The sequence below is a fragment of the Schistocerca nitens genome, chromosome 2 (genome assembly GCF_023898315.1).
Source record: "Schistocerca nitens isolate TAMUIC-IGC-003100 chromosome 2, iqSchNite1.1, whole genome shotgun sequence".
In the NCBI taxonomy this organism is placed as follows: Eukaryota; Metazoa; Arthropoda; class Insecta; order Orthoptera; family Acrididae; genus Schistocerca; species Schistocerca nitens.
The window spans coordinates 1,117,488,454-1,117,507,997 of NC_064615.1; positions in this window are offsets into that span (position 1 = coordinate 1,117,488,454).

Sequence of the window (19,544 nt, forward strand, 5' to 3'; positions counted from 1 at the left end):
ATGATGACAATAATAATAAGACTTTTCACATAAAACTATGTTTCTTCGTACTTTCCTTTCTGGGAAATCATACTACTAAAGCTACTCAATGTGTGTAGGAGCTTCAGAAACTAAGTTACACGTGTCACCCCACAATAAGGCCATTGTGCAGCAAGAGCGGCGCAGTGTCAGTGAAGAGTACAGTAGGCGGGTTTTCTGCAAAGAAAGTTCTTCTGGGATACGGATAACCGGTGCACCACAGTGATCGATTGGAACTGTGCGACAACTCGAAGTGTATTCCAAAGCTGAAGTACGCCGGCAGTACGCTTCTCGCGGGAAAAATGTCTAAATTGCACACAGATTCATTGTGAAATTCTGGTAGCTTATGGACGAAACTCAATGCAGTATCCAGCCGTGTGAAATGTTTCTAACAATTTATCCAAAGCCGCACAGATGCTACTAGCAAACTCCAGATCTTGCACCATACGATGTCGATCGTTTCGTATAGCTGAGAAAATAACTGGGGAGAGAAATTTTCTAGCTATAAGGACGTTCACATAGGAATTTGCGACTGTTACAATGTTACGATCTCGGTCTACAGAGACTTGTCGACTGTGTCGTGCATCTCTGTCACTCTCAATGTATTGCAGCATTCAATAATACTTTCTTGGCGTGCTACAATAAAGTATCACTTACAGTTTGAAGTCCCCACATGTAATACTAACACCTTATCCTGCTGCTTCTGGACTCAGTATTTCACTCATTGTACTAGAATGCTGACACATTTCTTCATCCTAGCAACAGGGAAGTCGCGGTACGCAAAATGGAAACCAAACATTGACGCAATGGTCCTGATGTCAGCAAACAGTGCGTGTTGCCTTACATTGCGCGTGAATAGTGTGGTGTGTGGTCTGTGCAGTGACTGGTAGTGCGAAATAAATCAGCAGTATAGCATTAGACTTTAACTTTATGAAGTAATTTCTTTGCAAACAATAATGCGGTCTATGCATAAACCGATTGAGGTACCGCTGTTTTAAACGGACTGGTATCCTATACGGCCATCCTAATTTAGGTTTCCTGCGGTTTCCGTATATGTCTTCATGCAAATGGAGTATTTGTTTCTACTACAAGCCACGGCGGACTATCTGTCCCTTCCTTGACACACTAAACCTGTAAGTATGTAACTGCAAGTAATTATGAATTACGTTACTTTGCTGTTTTTAAACTATAATACCTTGAATTGCAAAAATAATTGTAAAAGTGGTCTACGGAAGAATGATACTGCTGCTTGTATTGCTATAAACACTATGCCTTCACGTCCTCAGTATCTATCACGCAGTAATATGACGTCAATGTACTCGTAAATTTATAACCTTATCGCAATGATCTGGAAAAATGAAACGCTGCCTGAAGATTGGAAAACTGCAATAATTTGTCCCATACACAAGAAAGGAAACAGAATGGAATGTGGAAATTACAGAGGAATCAGTTTGCTGAACATAACATACAAAATCTTGTCAATGACGATTCTGGAAAAACTTCAACCTTACGCGGAAAACATTATTCAAGATTACCAGACTGGATTTCGAACAAACTGCTCCACAACTGATAATTTGTTTACTATACGACAGATCTTTGAGAAATACTGGGAATTTAACAAAAACATCCACTGTTTCTTCATTGCCTTCCAGCGAGCCTACGACGGTATCCACAGAAGTAGCCTCTACAACACCTTACGAGAATTTAGCATACCCAGTAAATTCATTAGGATGATACAACTGTGCATGGATGGCTCCCAGGCAGCAGTGAAGTTCAGAGGATCCATATCCTCCACCTTTCCAATTAAAACAGGCTTACGGCGCTCTTTCGTGTGTCCTCTTCAACCTTGCATTAGACAAAGTGGTTCGGGAGAGTAATTTACATCTATACAATGGTCTCCGATTCGAACAGAGTGAAGTAAAACTCCTACCTTGTGCAGATGATACAGTGTTGCCTAGTGAGATTAAAGAAGAACTGAAAGACATGTACAGATGTCTCAGGCAGAGTGCCAGAAAATCGGGCTTTTGATTAACCAAGAGAAAACCAAATATATGGAAATAGGTCGAGTCATAAACCCAAATCCTTACTTTGAAATTGTCCAATATTCTAAATTGAAAAAAGTTCTCCAGATTAAATACCTTGAATCACGTTTCAACAGTAAAAATATCATAACAACGGATAGAAATGAAAGAATAGCCTCACGGTCAAGGTGTCTGTACTCACTAATCAGCCCACCCAAAAGTAAAGCTTTGTCAATCACCACAAAGATGAAGATATACAACACTATTATCCGTCCCATAGTGCTGCACGGTTCAGAAACCTGGACGCTTACAAAGAATGGAAGTGAAAAACTGAATGTTTTTGAAAGAAAAGTAATGAGAAAAATCTGGCGACCTGTGTTGGACAATGGCGTACGAAGAATTCTAAAGAACAATGAAATTTATCAGTTAATGAAGCAACACCTGTCATCCAGAAATTAAAAATTAGGAGACTGCAATGGGCTGGACAGAATGGAAAACAACAGAATCACCAAGAAAGCATTTGAAGGAACTCTCCAGGCAACAAGACCATTGGACCGACCTCGTACAAGTTGGAAAGATGACATAGAGAAAGACATCGCAGCATTAGGAATTTCCGCAGGGTGGAGAGAGGCTGCGAGAGATAGAAGGCGGTGGAAGCAGATCGTTGATGGAGCATGTGGTCTACAGGGCCTGTGATCGCTGAGAAGAGAGTGAGAGATAGATTCATAAACAACAACTACAAATTACAACTTAAACAAGTGAACTGCATAATTTATCGTGTACTTGTGCCGTTTACCATGTATTGTCTACTGCAGCACATGTTGCAAGCGAAGTGCAAAAATTATTTATTGATTACCGAATGAAAGCTTACATGATCTTATGTCTGTGAAGTGACAACTGTTGTAACATAGAAGGAACATGTATGGTCACTCGACTGCTGGCCTGATATTGTTCGCCAATTCTGAAAACTACTATGGTATAACAAACATTTCCGCTTATTGTCTTTATACAATGATCTTTAGTTTCCTCTGGTATGTTGTCGAGGAGGTATCAGGCGTTTCTAAATAGTCAGGAACTTCAGTTCTCAAAATACCGTATGGTGCTTTAATACACATCCTCGAGCACTTACCTGATCTATTGTCATTTACATTTCTTGTTTTTTGCGGAAGTTCGTTTCGAGCGAACTGGATTTCTCTCGGTCTCGGCAGGAACTGCCGTTCATCGTGCAATACTGCCATTCCACGGGATAATATATTACGCAATATAATGAGCAAGCGCCAACTTTTTTAAAGCTCTGCTATCTATGTCATTGTGTAGCGCAAGACGTATTGAGCGTGTGAGAACTCTTTTAGAAAGATCGTAAGCGAGGAGTGCGGCGGCTTCGTTGCCCACTGGCAGCAAGCACTGGCCTCCGGGTGGACGGTGGACTCGCCACCCACCGCCGCCCTCGCCTGCCCACCCCGCAGTGAGCAGCGAGGCGCTGCGTGTAGTGAGTACCAGGGGAGCGTCTCCAGCGGCGACGCATGCGCGCTGCTCCGCCTACTGTGAGCGCCTGCAAGATAGGCAGCCGCGCGGCGCAGAGGCGCCCAGTGTGCGGACGGCGTCCCTCGCAGCCGCAAGCGTAGCTGTCTGGGTCTGCTTCCGCCAGGGGCTGGACAGCCACCCGCGCGCTCCTACGGCCGCTACCTGCCTGACAGTGAGTAGCGCCCGCGCTGCCTCTGTTCTTCTGTGGCTACCACGCCCGTGCTTTCACACAATGTACCAGATAGCACGGTTATTATCCAGTAATGAAATGTTTCTAACAATTTCTGGCACCACTGTCTTACAGGAAACAAACCTTTTTCCCTTCATTACCACTAATATTACTTACGAAATCACGGTGAATAAACAGAGACATTAGCTAATCGTGTAAGCAGTAGTATATCTATCAGATTTGTTTTGTATTACCAACTGTTTTCCTCATCTAAGAAAATAAATAGTTGGACGCGTGATGCATTCACCTTCAGTGAATGTATTAATCTTCATTTAAAATGTATCAATCGTCATTTAAAATCATTTTACTTATCTCAAGGTACTACCCAGTACGTGATTTTTGTCTCGCAGACTTCTTCGAATTAGAGAGTTGTACAAAAACGTAGAAGTGAGCTTGTTCAGATAACCATGACAGTGTTTGACCCAGTAGTCAGAAATACTAAATTCCTCAAAATTTCAAAGACAACTTCATCGTTTTAACTACAGTCTCCCTTCCGTAGCTGCCAGTATTTTTCCGTATGAGGAAAACCTGATCCAAAACCGTTGTTACGAATGGAATATTAGTGTGTAATCAATCTCAAAAATTATTATTTGCACTTTCAACATCATGAGCCTTTTTTTTTCATGCATACATTTCTATGTTCAGATACATGTCTTGGTGGATCAATTTCTCATTCCTTTCCTGCACAATATATATTCGACCCAAACAGTTTCCACATCAAATAAATGCAGTGACATTCAAACATAAATTTTCCTCCCTTAGCTTTCAGGTATATTGAAACAGTGAAATATTGAAATCTATAGTCTGTGCTGACCCCCTGTACTGCCGACGTTTCTTCGTTGCGTCAAAAGAGCAAAATCTTACTGTAACTGACCATGATGTTGTCGCTGTTATGCGACAAAGTACAAGTCCTAACGTAAAGCACTATTTCCACTTTATTAGTCTCTCTTAATGGCGAGAGTCGTTAATTATTCTGTTTGTTCCTTCCTTTTGTAGCAAAGACTACCGGCGCACTACCTTTACGTCTAAATTTAACATTTCTTTATACATTCTAAGTGAGCTCCAGCCCCACTACATCTCAACACGCTACGTGTCTGTTCTTGCTGTTACGATAATTAATTATGATGGTGACTATTTTTTAAATCACGTTGCTGTATCTAAATACTATGAATAAGTGTACGTACCTTTTATGCAGTATTTTGTGTTAAATTTCCTGTCCAAGATACATTTTCCGAACATGGTTCTCAAAAGAGTTGTGGACTCAAAACGTGCTTTTCTTAAGCTGAAGTCTCTCCAGGTGTATACCTCGCCACAGCGTTTTACTATTGTGCTAAAACTATTTTTATTTTCTGAATTGAGTTAACATCTTCTGGTGCACTGTTTTAACAATCGTGAAACGTTCATACTGCCTATCGTAAGATCACAGGTGCTATCCAGTGTTCGCTGACGACAGAAGAAATTTCGAATAATAGCAGTAGAACAACGACTTTTAACGCTTAATTCTTAATTAATGCTCGTTATCTGTCGAATTAAATTCATATACAATTATAAAATAGGAATGCTGCACTATGAAATCAATTTCTGATTGAAAAAATGATCTCCTTAATGTATATTAGTGGAAGTAAGCAGTTGTCATAATACAAAGTGTTAATGACCTTTTAACAGTGATTCATCTTCCAGTATTTTTTCTTAGACGAGAAAGAAGACATTTGGTATATCCGAATATCGTTAATATTGAGTACGACACATTCTCAGCTGAGAACGTAATACCGGGAAATGACCTAGGTTATGAAGGTCTTTTATGATATGCGTCAGTATAACTTTCTCAGTAGAGTGTGTTGTTCAAAGGATACGTCTGATACTCATATTTTGTGATATCTCAGTTTTAATGTAGACTGTACAATATTTTACTTGCAGAATTTCCAACTTTGTGAAATCAAACGGTGCACATTTAAAATGGCAAATATATTAGCCCTTTGGTTGCCCTGTTGCCGAAACAGATTGAGTAGTGGCGATTAAAATAAAATCTCTTTTCCGGCTCATTTAGCCTGTTTTTACGCAAGCATTGTACAGTTTCGGCTCTATAATACACAAAGGAATGCCGAACAATAGTCCACTTCATGGTATCGTTTTGCGTTGTAGGTTCTTCCTTAAAGTATAAATATTTCATCACTTTAAGAAATATTCGTTGCATATTTATAGACTCCTTTTTCTGCTAACATTCTGAAATTTACAGATCAAGAGGAGAGAGATAACTGTGTGAGGACTGCAGCCAGAAGACTGAATGCCATTTTCACTCCAACCCAAAAAAATATCAGTATCAAAATGACAGCCACATTATAACCTCCTGACGTGCTAAATAGGCACGCCAAGTATGAGCGCATTTCATGTGAAACTTTTATAACCAGCAGCAAGCACACCTCGGGGCCTGTGCCTTCACATGGAAACCAATGCTGAAAAACGTCAATGTTTTCACTATTTTTCAGCAATAGTATATCGCAGATAGCTTATAGCGTGGTAATAAAAGTTTTCTAAGTGAAAATTTTAGACTTTCTAATGTAGACTGATGTGCTTTGCCTTGTTCTTGAATTAACATATACGAGGGCTATTCCGAAAGTAAGGTCCGATCGGTCACGAAATGGAAACGACTATGAAAATCCGATAAAGCTTTGCACAGATGTGTTGGGTAGTGTCTCTAGTATAACCCCAGTTAGCATCACGTCGCTCTTCTCATTTCTGAGCTCGCAGTGAGTGCGTAAAGATGTCTTGAAAATAGTGTCTGCCGCCAAGTACGGGGGCCTGGTGAGAAATTTCCCCTGAAGCTATGCAGCTAACATTACATAACTGTCGTGCTGTTTCGTCTTCAAGACAATTCTCAGCCGCATTCTGCAGGGGCAATGAAGATGCTCCTGCATCGTTTTCAAATGGAAATGTGAGAGTACCCACAATACAGCCCGTAATTGTCTCCCTCTGAGTTTCAGCTCTGGTCACATGAACCGCTGGTTATGAAGACAACATTTCGGCACAAGACAACGAGCCGTAGGCCAGCGTAGAGAATTGGCGGAGAGCACTGGCGGCTGCCTTCTATAGCGAGGGTATGGGAAAGTTGGTACAACGCTACGATACACGTCTAAGTCGGGTCGGCGACTATGGAGATAAGTAGCTGCAAGGTGTATCTAACTGTTGCAAATAAAACATTTTTGATTTTTACCGTGGTTTCCATTTCGCGACCTATCGGACCTTACTTTCGGAATAGCCCTCGTATTTCCATAAATGTGTTTCCTGGAACTGGTTAAAGACTCATGCGTAGAAATTTTTGAGAAGGCAACAAGATTCTCTCACAGAACTCGTTGAATAATGATGCATGAAGCTTATACTCTCTACAGTTATTATATTTAGGAACCATTTGTGAAGTACTTTTCTTGTCACTGCTCCCGGAGCACAGTATTCACTTCAGCAATTGCAGCTGCTTTCCCCTCCTCTTCGACAGTGTACACATATGAGAAAGGTATCCATGCTACCTTGCCACAGTCCGCAACTCGTGGTCGTGCGGTAGCGTTCTCGCTTCCCACGCCCGGGTTCCCGGGTTCGATTCCCGGCGGGATCAGGGATTTTCTCTGCCTCGTGATGACTGGGTGCTGTGTGATGTCCTTAGGTTAGTTAGGTTTAAGTAGTTCTAAGTTCTAGGGGACTGATGACCATAGATGTTAAGTCCCATAGTGCTCAGAGCCATTTGCACCATTTGCTACATTGCCACATCGGCCATGAAGATATCAGTTTTCGTCCAAGTAGTGTTCTGATGCATACTTATAACGCCACAGACGGAGTGCCCTGAACACACACCACTGCCAATATCTGGCACACTGTTAGTGGTCGTCCTGCGTCCCTCAGAGCGTGCCCTCACCCCTGGCCTTCCCCACTCATGACGCGTCATATCCAGCGGAACAATGCTTCTCTTTACCATGTGACTTCATCTTGTCCTTCTGATTGTACCGCAAAAAGTCTTATTTGAAAATAAACCCCCTCTGGAATTACAGAGTGAGAGTACTTTCAACAGAAGTCCGAGTAAAAACGCAATTTCCCTCAAACCCTAAGAATTTTCTTCTTGAAAATAGTCCAACTAATTCTCAGTGTATTCTACATTAACATGTTTCGTAAACTCCGTGTTACTATCATGAGAACCACCAGGCGGTGCATATGAATGCAGCCATCTAGTAGACCACGCGTCATAATTATGTACGCTCAAGGCAAAAACAGACTGCAACGAATAACGGCGAAAAAGAAGAAATGCAGACGCTTTCTCAGAATATCCAGACCATCTAAGGGTCGACACGTGACCTACAGTTGGTACCGAAAAATAAAAAGGGAAAAATAAAAACGCCCACACAAGAGCAAAGAAACATTACGTACATAACAACCCTAATCCTTTCTTTCTTGTGAGTGTTCTCAATAGCTCCAGTTGTTACTCACGAAATTCCCTGAGTCAGCAGTTCCTGCAGATTCTCACTGCTTTGGAAAAGTGGATTGACCCTGAGATAAAAGTGGCGGAACTTAAGCGAGAACTGAATTCCAATCCCAACTCCCAAATTCTAAAATCCCTCCGACTTCACAACCGCATTGCACATCCATGTCTTCTCGCAAGACCAGCCTGACATCGATCACATCATTCAGAATGCAGCCTATATATATTACCGCAAGTAGGGAGTGTAACATTCCTCATCCAAGAGCAAGCCTACCTCTGACTACAAAACCCACAGTAACCCAACCTTCATTTCTCGCCGCTCTGTTGCACCTGCAGCCAGCCCCGCTCCAATTACGGACATGGAACCAAACCTGACCGTCATGATCCGTTCTGTCGCCAGACTACTTCACCCAAACAGCTCCCTACGTCATCCCTACAACATCCTCTTGTTACCATTTTCATTAAAAGTGTCCACCCACTTTATCGCCCACGTATCCTCAATCAAGTAGCTCTGGCTGCCCGTGCCGTGTTCCATTTAAATGCCACTGCCATGTACCCACAGAACCCGTCCCACTTCTGGAGTAGACTCATTCATTTAATACTATCCTACTCAGCTGTATGAACTACATCCAACCGCACAGCACCCGCCCACCCCACAACAACATAGCTAGATCCCTCCCATCACCACAAACCTCACAAACCACACCCAACAACCTTTTCCCTTAACTATAACTCCAATGTCTACTCCGTATTTTCGTTCTCTGTCGACTCTCTACCATGATCACTTCACATCTACCCATTACCTGGAGCTGGTCATCAAGCAAGAAACCACATCGTTTCCGAACCGATCTCCATGCAGCGTCAACTTCTTCCCTTCAGCATTATCCTCTCTTTAATTATATTATCTTTTTATCGGCTTTATACCTCTTTGATTCCAGTTTCATGTTTCACAGCGTGTATGGTGAAGTGCGGCTGCATCAATGCTGTCAACCGGGCCCAGCACGGCAGAATGAAATGACAATTAAGAAAAAAGTGTAAGTAGAATTCTCTGAAAAACGCATAACGAGGTATGGCTCTACCTCGTTCGAAATGTACACGTAAAATACGTGGTGACCCAAATGTCCGTTAACATTTCAAAATGCACTAATATAGGTAGAATGGTAGAAGTTGGGCCACGTTCCTGAAATGACATGCTGTTTTATTGAAACCAAGAATAAGTGCAAAAACCCGCAACACGTCAATGATGCTGCCTGAGAATCGTAAGTAAAATTATCTGTAGTGACAACTACCTCAGCCAGATACGCCTTCCATCGCGGCATGTTGACTTTACAAGAAAAGGTACTGTTAGTGAATCTTTGTTATCAGAATGGATAATCCTCTACTGCAATTTTACAATCCCATCGCCATAAGAAGTGTACTCGAACGGGTAAAGGCCTTGTGACAACTGTCGCTGTAAAGAAAATGATCATGAGTTCGAAGCCACGGTTAGTTCAGACGATCGGCCCGTAGTGGGCGTGCAGACACAAGTGCAAGTGCTACTCGGACAGTTCAGGAGAAAATGGAGGCATTAGGAGGTTAACCTCCGTTTAGTGAAGTCAGCGCCAGTGACGTCGACAAGGGCCATCAGCATTCCATGAAGTACTGTTGGAAGAGCACTAACGCATACAATCCAATGCCGTAGGTACGAAATTCATCATTATGAACCGTTAGCCACCGTTTTGTGATGCATAGAGCGCATGTGATTTGAGCATTTCAGAGAATGAGGGAAGATGACTATTGGTTGCCTAGCGTGTTGTAGACCGAAGAACCCTATTTGATACTCCGATGGCCTCTCAGCACCCAGAAGTGCAGACTTTGGTCTACCGACACTCCTAGAACTATCGCGGATGCCCCACTGCAAGACTAAAAAATCGTGGTATGGGGAGGATTTAGCACATCAGTTACGATCAGTCTCTCTTTGAGGAAATACGGGATGCTGGTTTTCAAACTGTGAGCATGACGGGTGGGAGGTATGTCGACATATTACAGAATCGCATCATGCCTAGCCTGACTGATAAACTCCTGCTCGAAGATATGACTTTTGTGCAGGACGGCGCCCGAACCCATTTCTTGCGCAAATTGTTCGGTGTCGATTGCGCGCCGAGCTGCCACTTCCGCCACGCTTGGGCTCTCAGGTTAAATGGCTTCCTGACGTCAAGGAACACGACGTCAACCTGAGAGCCGTTGTCTATAGCGCTATGGGTGTTTTTTCTTCTAAGATGGTAACACTCCTTCGCTTCTTCAAATTCGTGGTCCGCAGTTTTGCCATTGAGCTTACAGCTAATCTAATTTTTCTTACTCCTCAATACTTTGATAGTTCTTTGGTTTACGAACTATCGATAGTGTGTGCTCTTTCCATTCACCACCAGATCTTGTAATTCTTCTTCACTTACATCGATGATAGCAATGTCATCAGCTAATCTTATCATTGATATCCTTTCACCTAGAATTCTAATCCATCTTTTGAATCTTTCTTGTGTTTCCGTCATTGCTCTTTCGATGTATAGATCGAGCAGTACGGGCGAGACACTAAATCCCTACCTTAAACTGAAATCCAAGCACTCTTGTTGTTAACTATTACCTCTTGGTTTTGTACATATTGTATGTTACCGTTCTTTCCCTACAGCTAACCCGTATGTTTCTCAGGATTTCAAGAGTCTTGCACCATTTTACATTTTCAAGCTCTTTTTTGCTGGTCGACAGATTCTAAGAATTTGCCTTGATTTCTGTTCAGTCTTGTTTCCTTTATGAAGCGCAACGTCAGAATTGTCTCTGTGGTGCCTTTACCTTTTTGAAAGCCAAACTGATCGGCATCTTTTTTTGTTGAGTCATCTGTCTTCTGAATAGTTTGATGCGGCCCATCACGAATTTCTCTCTTGTGCCAAACTTTTCATTTCAGAGCAGCGCTTTCAACCTACATCCTCAACTATTTGCTGGATGTATCCACTTTCTGCCGGCCGCTGTGACCGAGCGGTTATGGGCGCTTCAGTCCAGAACCGCGCGACTGCTACGACCGCAGGTTCGAATCCTGCCTCGGGCATGGATGTGTGTGATCTCCTTAGGTTAGTTAGGTTTAAGTAGTTCCAAGTTCTAGGGGACTGATGACCTCAGATGTTAAGTCCCATAGTGCTCAGAGCCATTTGTATTCCACTTTCGGTCTTCCCCTACACATTTTACTGTCTATAGCTCCCTCTAATACCATTAATACCAGGTCTTAACATATAGACTATCAACCCGTCTATTCTTCTTGTCAGTGTTTTCCAGATATTCCTTTCATCGCCTATTGCGTTGAGAACTTCCTCATTCCATACCTTATCCATTCACCTTATTTTCAGCATTCTCCTGTGGCCACATCTGAACGCCTCGATTCTCTTCTGTTCTGGTTCTCCCAAAGTCCGTGTTTAGGCCGTGCTCGAAATTTTGCCTCAAACTAAGGCCTATATTTGATACTAGTAGCTTTCTCTTGACTAGGAATGTCCTTTTTTCCAGTGATAGTCTGCTTTTTATGTCCTCATTGCCCCGTCGACGCTGGGTTGCTTTGGTGCCTAACTAGCAGAATTCCTTAACTTCGCCTACTTCGTGATCCACAATTTTTAATTCTAGGTATTCTCATTTTCTTCTGCTTCTCATCACATTCGTCTTTCTTTGATTTTTTTTCTGTCTATATGTCTATATTCTATATCTATTAGACTCATAATTTCATTTAACAGATTCTGCAGATCTTCAGTTTCACTGAGGATAGCAACGTTAACAGCGAACCTGATCACTGATATCCTTTCACTCTGAACATAAACCCCACTCCAGAATCTTCCTTTTATTTCCGAGATTGTCTCATACATGTACTGACTGAATAGTGAGGCGAAGACTGCATACTCACTTTACACCGTTTCAAATTCGAACATATCATTCTGGGACTTCCATCCCATTCCTCCACCCCCTTCCCGGTTCTTGTTCAAACTGTACATTACCCGACTTTTCCTATAGTTTACACCTATTTTCACTAGAATTCCGATAGTGTTTGCAGTCGGCCCCTTTGAAACCCGCCTGTTGCTTTAGATATGTTGACGATACCTTTGTTGGCTCAAATGGCTCTGAGCACTATGGGACTCAACTGCTGTGGTCATCAGTCCCCTAGAACTTAGAACTACTTAAACCTAACTAACCTAAGGACATCACACACATCCATGCCCGAGGCAGGATTCGAACCTGCGACCGTAGCAGTCCCACGGTTCCGGACTGCGCGCCTAGGATACCTTTGTTGTTTGGCCTCATGGTAGGGAGAATTTGAATGCCTTTCTAGAACATCTGAACTCGATCCACCCGAACATTCGTTTTACGATGGAGGTGGAAGAGGATGGTTGCCTTCCCTTTCTTTACGTGTTGGTTAGGAGGAAGGATGATGGATCATTGGGACATGAAGTCTACAGGAAACGTACTCACACCTACTTGTACTTACAGGATAATAGTTGTAACCATTCGGCTCAGCTAGAAGGGGTACATCGTACCTTGGTACACAGGGCACATGTCGTTTCTGACGCTGAGACTTTTCCAGCTTAGCTGTCCCATCTTGAAGTTACATTTCGTCAAAATGGTTATAGTGAATGACAGATTGAGCGTGTTTTCCGCTATCGACCAACTGTACATCGGGTGATTGATGATAATTCTGAGTCGACACCTAAGTCTACTGCCTTTCTGCTTTACGTATGAAACACTTCCACCAAGATCGGGCGTATTTTACGGAAATACGATGCGAAATGGGTTTTCCAACTTCCATCTAAAATTAGAGTGCTTTTGAGTTCTGTTAAGGATGATCTTGGTCTGCGTAAGGCGGGTGTATATCACATTGATTGTAGCTGCGGCATGGCATATATTATTCAAACTGTCAGGACCGTGGGGGACCGATTTACTGAGCATAAACGGCACACACGATTACAGCAGCCAAGTATATCTGCTATTGTCGAACATTTCTTGGATACTCGTCACCCCATGTTATATAATAACACCGAGATATTGTCATGCACGTCCGGCTATTGGGACATCGTTATTAAGGAGGCAGTTGAGGTTAAATTAGCAAGCAACCTCGTTAACAGGGATGGAGGTTTTTTGTTTAAACTCTGTTTGGAATCCGGCTCTCTCCTTTGTCAAAAAACAGAGGGACAGAGTCAATGCTACCTCACCTGCGAGTTGGTAGTCTCACTTTCCACTATCGATAGCTCTGGCTTTGGTCAGCTGCACAGCTCACTAGTATTCAGTGTGTGTGTTATCTTTCCTGCATCAGTCCCAGAACCGAGGTTTTAAATTTGCATGTACGTCGCCTGGCCGTTGCAGTTTGCCTTGAAAATGGAGGGGTGTTCTCCCGCCGAAATGTCGGCGGTCACTGGCTGAAGTTATCTGAAAGTTGTATACGCCAGGAGAAACTTAGGTCTCAACTTACAATACTGTTTGTAACGGGCTACAGCAGCTTGGTTGTGACTACTTCTAACATTTTGATATAATTCCCACTTTGTTCTACATGATACCCTTATCCCAATAATCAGCCACCCGGGCTGGCTATTACTGCTAGTACCCCGTTTTGAACGTTCTAATGGAAAGCAACTCTCAAAGAGCATGAGAAATGTGTTAAGGAAAGTATTACGTTTATCATCTATGTTATCGGCACTATAAACATGCTGCCACTCATGTTCGTTGACAAGGTTTAAAAAAATCTCTATTGCTGTTGAATTAACTTTCCTACATGTGACCTTTGTTTGGGTACAAAGGACTTTTAGTGTTAAAATTTGTGCATCATGGTCTGAAAGGCCATTCAAGCTCTTACTAACAGAATGGCCATCTAGTAATGAAGAATGAATAAAAATATTGGCTATGCTGTGGTACTGTTCCCCTGCACCCTAGTTGGGAAAAACACAGTCGGCATCAGATCATATGAATTTAGTCGATCTTTCAACATCCCTTTCTTACAGCATCAGGCACAAAATTTATACGTAAGTCACTACATATAACTAATTTCTGGTACTTCCTAGAAAGTGGATCAAGAGCCCCCTCTAGTTTGAGCAGAAATGCTCTGAAGTCAGAGTTAGGGGACCTATAAACAACAACAATTAGAAATTTTGTTTCATTAAGTTCAACTGCCCCTGCACAACATTCAAATATCTGTTCAGTGCAGTGCTGTGATAGGTCTATGGACTCAAAAGGAATACTGTTTTTTACATGCATAGCCACTCCCCCACCCTGCAAGGAACTCCTTGAAAAACAGCTAGCTAATCTGTTTCCTGGTAAAGGAAGTCTGTGAATTGTCAAATTATTTAAGTGGTGTACCCACATACCAATAATTTCAGAGTTAACATATACAAGCAGTTCACTAACTTTATCTCTACTACCTCTTATATTCTGATGCAGTATGCTAATTCCTTCTCTACATGGGAACATGACATCCTCTGAAAGTGAGCCCTTATTTAGAGGGATTTCCTTTAAGCAGGTATACCTATCAGCAGACTTCAATCTAAAAAAGGTGCACCTGTAACACCCACTACTACAAGAATTTTTCCAAGAGTGACTCCACCGCCACCCACTACACTGTCAGCTATAAGCTTTGCCAACCTTCCCTTCCCATACCTATTGAGGTGCAGGCCATGCCTAGTGAAACCTGATCTGCTGACAGACCCAACTGGCACCGTTAAAATGTGACCCATGCCCTCTGGCATCTGCGCCCTCTCCAGCCCCATGTTAAAGCGCCTAACAGCCGCATTTAGATGAAGCCGACCACGACGCTGAAACAGTTGCCGAATTACTGGATACGTACGTGTATCCACGCGTATGCGGACGAAGATGGCACCAAATATCTCATTTCTAGTCTATTAATTAACAAGAACAGCTCTTCGCAAAAGTTTAAGCTCGGGACATGATATTCCGGGCGCAATACGCAGTAACAATCTCCACTCAAAATTATGTGCAATCGAGAATCCTTCATTTATGGGAGAATTTAATCCCGCAAGGCGCTGGTCGTTGCTCGTTTCCCACTGGATCCGGAGGGAGCATATACATTAACAAGAAGTAGAGCATATATTTTGCAGCTATCCCTCGTCCAGATTCAAGTGTTGCTTGTGTTGTATATGGTATACAATGTTTGAACGATATTCCTGTTCCGCATTCATTGCCTATGTTCAAGATTGCCTCATATCGGTACAAATCCACTATTTCGTCGAAGCTACCTCTTGTATCACCGCTATATCAATATCGGCGGCGTATAAGTAGTCGTTTAGGTATTGTAACTTCACGTTAGAAACCATTCTGTTTTCATTTAGCGTGGCAATTTATACGTCTGCGTCATTGAGTAGTACGACTAATCAGATTCAGCGTCATCAGAGCACGCAATCCCCTTATAAGGACCACGGTGGTCAACCGTTTCCACGAGTTCTTCAATTGCAGAGGCCAGTTTCATATATAGGTCCTTATTCGTATTTGGGATGTCAGTTTCTACGACGTCTACCACGTCATGCTTTCCGCTCCGATCTGTTTTGAGACTTTTTTTGTGCGTGATTGTTTTTGTTCCAGTTCATTAACCTCTTCAGGACTTTGTTTACGTGTTTGCCGTTTACGTTCCACAGGCTGCTGCCTGAGGTAGTCTTCCTCAGTTTTCTTAAAGCCTAAGGGTGTGGTGTTTTGAGTCAAACTGCCACCCGTGCTCTTAGTGGATGTCGGTTTGATAAAGAAATCGGTTCAAAATGGTTCAAATGGCTCTGAGCACTATGGGACGTAACATCTATGGTCATCAGTCCCCTAGAACTTAGAATTACTTAAACCTAACTAACCTAAGGACGTCACACAACACCCAGCCATCACGAGGCAGAGAAAATCCCTGACCCCGCCGGGAATCGAACCCGGGAACCCGGGCGTGGGAAGCGAGAACGCTGCCGCACGACCACGAGATGCGGGCAAAGAAATCGGTTCACTGAGGTTGTTCATTCAGAGCTGGTTCTTGCATGATATCATTCTCAACAGCGGAGAAATCGGAGAAATTGCGGTGGTTCCCAACATCTTTATTCTATAGTGTCAGTGATGGCACTCTGGGCTTCTACTTGGGTTAGTTGTCCGTGTTCACATTAGGGCTCTGGATCGGGACTTGGCCGAAGGAAGCCGTAGTGAAAGTCGTTGGCAGCGCCGTCATAACCGTCCCTCTCGGCTCCTCGCCAGCCGGCAGCTGCCCCACTCGCCGCTGTGAACACTCAGCGCGGAAGGCGGACGTGGCCGGCAGAGTTGCACGCCGCGCACGACCTCGGCTGGCCGTCGTATTAACGGTGCTTCGTTAACCACAGACGCTGATGTACGATGGTACATGTTTGTGCAAGTCGACCTTTAATTATCTCAGTTCGTTGAGCACTTGGAATTTGCGTGCATGGGACCACCGTTCGGTAACATTACTGAGCACTTCCCGTACAATGCTATCAATACATTTACCTATTCAGCTGATACTTCGAATGCCAATTCGAATATCCTGATCGTCCGTATTCCAAATCCTGCATGTTTTATGGTAACTTCGCCTACGTTTCCGTCACAATGTTTAAACTTCATAATTCCTCCGTAAGACTCAACTACTTTATCGCATTAATTCGCATTCTTCGATTTGACAAAAACAAAGTAGCTCACTATCGACAGATGCATTCCAATGCATTCCAATGCATTCCTCTGAATCAAGTTTTACTTCGTATTCTAACCAATATTCGATTGCAAGTAGCTTGGGTCGAGCGTAATTACGATCACACGATAATTTCAAAGTAACTTTCCTGTTCAAGGGAGCCATCACGGTATCATATTTCAGATTTTTATGAGTGTAGAAATTTCTGCAACGCTGCAAGAAGCACTGCGAGTTACCACGCCGTAGCACAACAGACCGCGGAGCACGAATCCCAGCACACATCTGCACAGCACGGCTGACGCGACGAGACTGCACTTAAAGAGATATCGCCGCTCGGGAATAGCCTAGCGGTTTAGGGCTCTGCAGTCATGGATTGTGTGGCTGGTCCCGGCGGAGGTTCGAGTCCTCCCTCGGGCATGGGTGTATGTGTTTGTCCTTAGGATAATTTAGGTTAAGTAGTGTGTAAGCTTAGGGACTAATGACCTTAGCAGTTAAGTCCCATAAGATTTCACACACTTAAGAGATATCACAGATATGCTTTTCTTACGCTTTGATAGTACTGTTGTTAATTCGAATAAAAGTTTACGCCCTTTCTGCTGGACGACAGCGCATAGTACGAACTAAATCGGAGATGTCGTTGATACTCTATCGGCACACAACGCTTGGTGCAGATCTGACAACTTGGGGTTTGGGTGTAAGTACTCATGTCAGTCGGATATACACTGATGAGGCAAAACATTATGACCAGCTGCTTAATAGATCGCTGGTCCACTCATGGAACGCAGTAAAGCAGCGATTATGTGCGTCACTGATTCGACAGCTCCTTTCTAGATTGCCAAAGGTATATACCAATAGGTAAGTATGAAAAGCTGAAGCGATTTCCTTAAATTATGACTGGTAGTTTTTGAGGTTGTGGAGCCGGTGATCGATTGAATCCCAGATATCTTCCATTGCGTTCAGATTAGGCGAATTTGGTGGCCAGTACATTATCGTGTGCTCACTATCATGCTCATCAAACCGTTGAAGCACAGTTCTAGCCTTGTGACACGGACAGTTATTCTGCTCGATGTTGCCATCGCCGTTGGCGAAGACTCTAGCGTGTGAGGGCGTCGCTGAAATGCAATACTGTTCAAATGCTCTATGGCTAACGTGATTCCTTAGATTACTAATACAGGCCCCGTGGAAGGCTAGGTAAATGTCCACCCGCTGCATAATACTGCCCCCATCGACCTACATTCGTGGCGTAGAGCATGTTTCGAGTAGCCGTTCACCTGTATGACGACACGGCCATCGACCTGCCGTAAGAAGAAATCTCCGACCAGGAAACTTGTTTCCACTGATCCACGGTCCAGTCTCGATGATCCCGTTCCCTCCGTGATAGTATTGACGATGTCGATGCGTCAGCAAGGGGACACGTAGGGTTCTTTTGCTGCACGGCTCCACGTTCAACATTGAGCTCTGGATGATTTGCTGCTAAACACTTGTGCGTGCACTAGCACTGTACTGTGTCGTCAGATCTACCTAACACCGACGTCTATCTTTCTTTACGCAGTGGGTAAGCCTTCAACTATACGTTCTGCGATGGGGAGTGAATGTCCAACAGCTTGTTTCCTGCTATTGGTTTCGCGGTTCCCCAACCAGTTTCCATAGATGCTGACAACAGTAGCACGAGAACAGCGGACCAACTTCACCGTCTCCCAGATGTTCGTTCTCAGGCGTCCGCGTCGCTGCGCTGCGCTGCGCTGCGCTGCGTTTCCACATATTCGGGACGTACTGCACCAGAAGTTTCAATCAGGCCTCCAGGCGCCCTTCAGTCTCGCAGTGGGTGGTGTCCATTATGATGTGGCTCAGGAGTGTACAGCCACTTATTCTCTAATCAAGTGCAAGCTGTCACACTGGAGGTTTTCCTATCGTTTCATATCAGCTATTCCCTACACCTCTTTTCCGCCTGCCGGAAGCCACACACTGCTTTCCATTAAAACGTTGTATGCTATAATAATAACTTTTCAGTTTTCAAGACGCGTTCGTTAGAATAAAAATCTTGAGCTTCCTAAGGCACAATTTTCCGCTTATGCATGTACGATTGCAGCATCTGCCACCAATCAGAGATGGCCGAAACGACGCGTGCGCAGAAGATGATTGAGGCAGCTCATAGCACCTTCTGGCCCGTGGCGGGACAGGTTCCACGAGAAATACGTGACCCCGCATATAACTTGTGACGTCACACTAGTCGGCTTATCCGCCACACTTCGTGATCTCCCGGCCCGGAGCAGGACCCACGGGAAAGCAATATTAACTGAAAAAGTACCCACCAAAGCTCTTAAATTCGTCTTGTGCTATCGACAGTTTGCATGCTTTTAAACGCACCGTCAGGAATTATTAGTCTCGTCTGAAATAGTTACTCGCTCTCCACCGGAGACGGCTGCTGCCGCTAGTAAGACCTGCAGTGTTAAAGGCTGTGACGCATGCGCCACGGCCTATGTTTCTCCTGGGCCTAGCGAGGGATCGAGTGACGTCAAGTGGCCTAAAAGGCCGGCACCACATTTGAATCTGCCGCTCCCTACTCGCGTCAAGCATCTTCCTTTCGATATCCAAAAGAACGCGCCACCTGACGACACA